This window comes from Acinonyx jubatus, chromosome B3 (genome assembly GCF_027475565.1).
Source record: "Acinonyx jubatus isolate Ajub_Pintada_27869175 chromosome B3, VMU_Ajub_asm_v1.0, whole genome shotgun sequence".
Lineage (NCBI taxonomy): Eukaryota > Metazoa > Chordata > Mammalia > Carnivora > Felidae > Acinonyx > Acinonyx jubatus.
In genome coordinates this window covers 34890682-34896249 of record NC_069386.1, presented here as the reverse complement: position 1 = coordinate 34896249, position 5568 = coordinate 34890682, and the positions used below count along the sequence as shown (strand labels likewise).

Sequence of the window (5568 nt, the reverse complement as noted above, 5' to 3'; positions counted from 1 at the left end):
ATGGAGACTCCAGCCGAAGTCAGCGTGCCCGAGGGCCCGTGTTCTCATCTGAAAGGACACGGCCTCCTCTTAGCTCGGAGGCCATGCGTGGTGTGTGTTAAAGGGCTCTCTACAAATTACAATGCTCTGGACACATGTAAGGGGTCATTGCAGCTCTGTTTCCTGCTTTGCACCTGGTCCCTTGAACACCAGGCCGTTGAGGCGAGGGTGGGAGCCAGAGAGACAAGCCACATGGAGGTGTCACAGGAGGAATTAGCCTCCCTTGACAAGTGGGGGACACACGACATGTCGAGGCGGCATCCTGGCTGATGCTTTCTTGGGGTTTCTGGGAGCTGCTCAGCCCCAGAAGGGAACCATCCCTGGAGAGCTCAGATGGTCCACCGCATCGCCTTTGGCTAGTCGTTGTCCCCGTCATTGGAGAGCTCGTCCCACCCTAGAGGATTCCCTAAACCCTGGATCGTCCCATCTGGGAGGAGACATAAGCTGTAGTGACAGACACACTTGGTTCTGAATCCCCACGCAGCATTTCCCCGCTGTGTGACCCCCGGCACGTCATCTAACCTCTCGGAGCCTTGGTTTCCTTGTCCGTCGAGTGGGGACAAGCTCCTGTCTGCAAGGTTGTTGTCAGGATTAAAATAATGAAGACAATGAAGGGTGGTGCCTGATATAGAGCCCACACTCGGTAGATGGTAGGAGATGAAAAAAAAAAAAAAAGTGGCTCGGGTGGGTGGGTGTCACCGGATAGAAATAGCACCTGTCATTGCCTGTCTGCTGTGCATACCCGAAAGGGGCAGGGATGACACTGAATCCGGCCAATTAGGAGATCTCCTATAAAAATTTAATTCTTCAATAAAACAGCGCAAAATGAAACAGGTGAAGGATTTTTAAACTGTAAATTAATGATCTATGGTTATGGCCATAATAATAATAATAATAGCTGTCAATTACGGACTATGGAAGGCCGAGTCTGGGCCAGGAGCTCCACGCACGTGGGGGCCAGCTTGCACCTTCTGATTAGGGACCCTATGCGTTTGCAGGCCAGGGGACCAGGGTTCGGTGAGGTCAGTGGCTCGCCCGCCCTGCCACAGACGCTGGGGAAAATGTCAAAGGGATGCACGAAGCCACAGTTTCTCACGCCTGTGTCCTCTCTCCACGGTCTGGGCGCATTCAAATACTCCATAGATTATAGAGCAAAACGACCCAAGAGCGAGCGCTATCCCTCATTCCGTCTACCTATCTGGTCTTGCCCCTCTGGACCTCTGTTTCCTCACCCCGGCTCTGCTCCCAAGCCAAGAAAGCCTGGAGGGCCGAGCACTCCCTCAGGCCCCTCCCTGCAGCCCCCGGAGGTCCGTGCGAGCCCCCCCCCCCCCATTTCTCTTGCGTCTCTGTGTAGACAGAAACAGTTCAGTCTTCACATCTTTTCTCCTTCAGAGCTTTCCCGTCCTCAGAGAAGAGACCTGCTCTCAGGGAGCCCTGTGGAATCTTCTCCAGTCCCCTATTGTCCTCACGACTCCTCTTCAGGGTCAGAAACAGACCCGATGCTACAGTTTCGGGGGCAGCAGGAGCCAGGCTAGCAGGTTCTGTCTCTGACGCGGTACAAATTGCTGTGTGGCCTCCGGAGAGTTACTCAACTTCTCTGTGCTTCTGCCTTCTCATCTGCAGAATGAGATTGATAATAATAGCGTCTGCCCTCTAGGACATTTGCGGGATTAACAAATGCCAAGTACGTAGAACAGTGCCTGGCACCTCGTAGGTGCTCGGCCACAACTATCTTCCGGGCCCTAACTGTTCATGGTCACCGGTAGCCGTAACGATTTCCTCCCAATAATAAAGATGAAGGGGCAGAGGTCCCCGTTGCAAAGCCAGGCACGGCACTCAGCCCTTTACCCACATCAGCTCTTATATGTGCCAGGCACGGGGAACAGCCCGCTGCAAATGCTCAATAAACGTCAGGGCCTCTGTGCACCCAAGTCACTTTCTCACTCATGCACTTTTATGATTTATGACACTTTCCCCACCCCCCCCACCGCCCCAACCTTGTTTTAACCATAATTCGATTAGAAGCAAATGACACTTGGGGCGCCCGGGTGGCTCAGTCGGTTAAGCGCCTGACTCCTGATTTCCGCTCAGGTCGTGATCTCATGTTCATGAGATCGAGCCCCGAGTTGGGCTCCGCGCTGTCAACACTGAGCCGGCTTGGGATTCTCTCACTCTCCGCCTCTCCTCTCTCTCTCTTTCTCAAAATAAATAAATAAACTTAAAAAAGGAAGCAAGTGACATTTTGACTGCCCACAACAATGTGTTTCTTGAAGACAACAAAACTTGCTTTTCTCCTCCATATATTTCTAACCGGACAGGATCCTTCCACAAGTCACCCAGTGATCTCCCGGGCTGGGCTGGCCTCTCTCTGTGGATCCCCATTCTCCTAAACCCTGCAGCTCACAGGTCCCGTGTCCAGCCAGCCCCCGAGTCCTGTTGATTTCCCTTCCAATGTCCCTTATTCCCAGGCCTGGTTCTGGGTTCCTGCCCAGGCTTCTGCTCCCTCCCGGACTGTGCGACAAGCCCCCTAAGACTTCCGTCTCCCAACCAACCTCCCGTAAGCAGTCCCCTCTCCGGGGATCAGGTCCCTGTGCAGAAACCATGGGAGGCTTCTCTCCCTGCCCCCGTCGCCCCCCCATTCTGGGCCCTCCAAAGCATTCCTTCTGACACAATCTCGCCCTGGGCGGGTTTCCTTGCTTTCCCAGCCCAGCTGAGAACTCTTGGCGGTGGGCCTGCGTTCCAGGTGCCGTGTGAACCTTCCAGCTCCCCTGACATCTACCTCAGCTCTGTTTTTAGTTTGAGAAATATTTTTGGACCTGATTTGCCAGTCTGAGTAACTAGGTGTGGTACAAGATGTCAGCAGCTAATTACTTTTAACCATTATTAATAGGTTGGCACTAATTATCCCTTGCGCTAGGCAAGATTTTGCGAAAGACCGGCAGAGAGGGAGGAGTGAAGGGCTGTGCCCAGGCCACAGGGTGAGCAGGCTGTCGGGATGGTGCTGGGACCCCAGGAGCTGGGTACCAGCAGGGGGAACGAGGGGCAGCCTCTGGGCTGAGGGCTGGGACGGGGCCGGGGCGGGCGGGGTGGGGGGGAGGGGGGGTTCCGCCTTGGTAGGCGGAGCTGCTATCTGGTCTCTCTCCCCCCCCTCTCCCAGAATGCAATCTACCGAAACCTCTTATCGAAAGTATTCTGGAGGTGATAAAAGTGTCACCAAAGATTTGCTCATTTTCTAAACTGTCATTAAAAAAAATTTATGGGCAGGGGGAAATATAGGCAGGGGAGGAGGGCGGGTGGGCAGGGAGAGAGGGAGGATGATTTAAAATCAGTCCCTTCATAAATTAAAAGACATTTGCTCACGAGAGGGGGCTCGGAGAGGGAAACAGCTAGAAGGTCGTCGCGTTCTCCACGCCGGGCCGCCGGGCCTCCCAGCCGGTCACACGCTCTGTGGCCTCTTCACCCCCACCTACGCTTGTTGTCAACCCCTCCTAGCTCACCTGCACAGCCAAACCCTTCCTCCACCTTCTCCAACCCCTCCTCCCCCCCCACCCCTCCCCTCCCCCCCCCCCCACCCGCCGGCTCCCGCAGCCCCACTGTCCGCACTTGAGCTGGAACTCAAACCTCCATGGAAGGCGAGGGGGCTGGGGCTCGTCCCACTGGACCATAAGGTGCCTGAAGACAGGAGGCCTGCCTCTAACCGTCGCTCGATTCTGAACCCTCATGGTGTCTCCTTGGGGTGGGGAGGGGTGGTGATACAGCACCCAAGAAGGGGAACACAATGCCCGAGAAGGTCAAGCCCTCATTATACACACTGGGAGCCCGAGGCTCCGAGAGGGGAGACGACTCACCCAAGGCCACGCAGGGGAGCCACCAGAACTCACGTCTCCCGCTTCCAGCTCAGGGGTCCGGCAGACCGTTCAGGAGCTCAGACTCAGGTGATGCCCCCCCCCCCCCCCGCACTGGCTAGCCGCATGATCGTGAACAAGTCGCTGAGCCCCACCCCGTGCACCAGGCACCTGAGTCCTTGTAGGTGACAAGCTGTGACAATGTCAGTGCTTTGCCCAGGGATGTCACTTATCACCGTCACTGTCATTGTCAGCATCTTGATGGGAGGGGGCGGGGGCTGTGCAGGTCAAAGCTGCCTTTTGCGTGGGCCCCCATCACCTGCTCGGCAAGTACCCCAGCGTCCACTGCGTGCCCGACCCCGTGCAAGGAAGGGGAAGGGGGAGATACAGAGGAAAACGAGGGTAGCTGCCGTCCCTGAGATGCTTCAGCCCGGGAAGGGAGGCCACTGCCTCGAATGCGGAGCCCCCTGGCCTGTTCACAGATGTCCCACCCCTTCCCTCGCTCCTCTGGGCGGGTGGGAGCCCTGGAAGTTAAGTGGCCACGTGTCTTGCTTTGGCCAAGCCAGACCAGCCCAGAAGGAGGCCTCCGGTGAGGGAGGGGAGGGGGAGGAAGGAAGAGGGTGTTCCTGGCAGGGGTGAGAGGGAGGGTGTGGCGTGCTCAGCAGGTGCTGACCCACTGAGAAAGGGAAGTGAGAGAGCAGGTTGGGGGCCAGGTTGCAGGCTGGGCCCTTGGGGAGGGGTTCTCAGGTCTGTGCCTAAGCCGGTTCTCACTGCGGGTCCCCGCTAACGCAGGTGCTCAGCGCTCGTCCCAAGTGAGGTTCAGGAAGAGGGGCTGGGACAGTGGCCGCCTGTGGCAAGAGGGGGGGTCCAGGTCTCAGTGCGCTGCAGATCGGCTCAGGGAGCTTGGCAAGCTGCCTGCCTCGGCCTCTGCCCCCTCTGTCTGCTTCCACGGTGGGTCACGTGTCATCAGTTGCAGGCTCTCCAGACTGAGGACCACGTGCCAGCATTCACAGGAGCGAGTCTGGCAAAAGCAGCAAGCACAACGCGCATCGAAGTAGCACAATCCAGAACCTCCTGGAACGCCTCCCTGTTCGTGTGCGGGAAGCCCCCGGGTGGGGGCAGGGAGAAGAGGACCTAAATCCAGATGGAGAGGTGGGGACAGAGAATTTACGTGCCTGGCATTTAGAAGACAACTTGCTGTGTCACTGAACGTGGCCCGGCATGGCAGGCAAAAGAAGTCCGGAGAAATTCTTGCGGGACCGTGGGCTCCGTGAGCTCCTTGGAGGAGGACCAGCCCGGGATGGGCTATGAAGGCAAGGCATGCAGAGGTGGAGGGGAGAAAGGCAGGCCCAGGTGTCAGGAGGGGCAGGGAACACCGGGCCGTGGCCTCTGCAGGCCTGAGCTGGCCCTGCGGTGGGGAGGGTCCTCCAGCTTCTAAGGGGCCAAGGATGTGGGGGAGGACGCTGCAGGCCTCCCAGCTCCACCAGTCCCCACCAGCCCCCTCAAGCCCCCTCCAGCCCCCTCCAGGCCCCTCCAGTCCCCTCCAGCCCTCTCCAGGCCTTCCACCCCCCACCAGCCCCCACCAGCCCCCTCCAGGCCCTTCCAGCCCCCTCCAGGCCCCTCCAGCCCCCTCCAGCCCCCTCCAGGCCCTTCCAGCCCCCTCCAGCCCCTTCAGCCCCCTCCA

The 5568-nt window shown here is 58.1% G+C and overlaps 1 long non-coding RNA gene across 1 annotated transcript; it reads right to left on the bottom strand.

Moving 5' to 3' along the window:
* Nucleotides 1-816: 816 nt before the first annotated feature.
* On the bottom strand, nucleotides 817-5361 carry LOC113601870 (uncharacterized). The gene is made up of 2 exons (XR_003423185.2): nucleotides 3888-5361; nucleotides 817-1656 (listed from the first exon to the last, which is right to left on the bottom strand). It is a non-coding gene; the product is annotated as an uncharacterized LOC113601870 (long non-coding RNA).
* Between the last annotated feature and the right edge of the window lie 207 nt (nucleotides 5362-5568).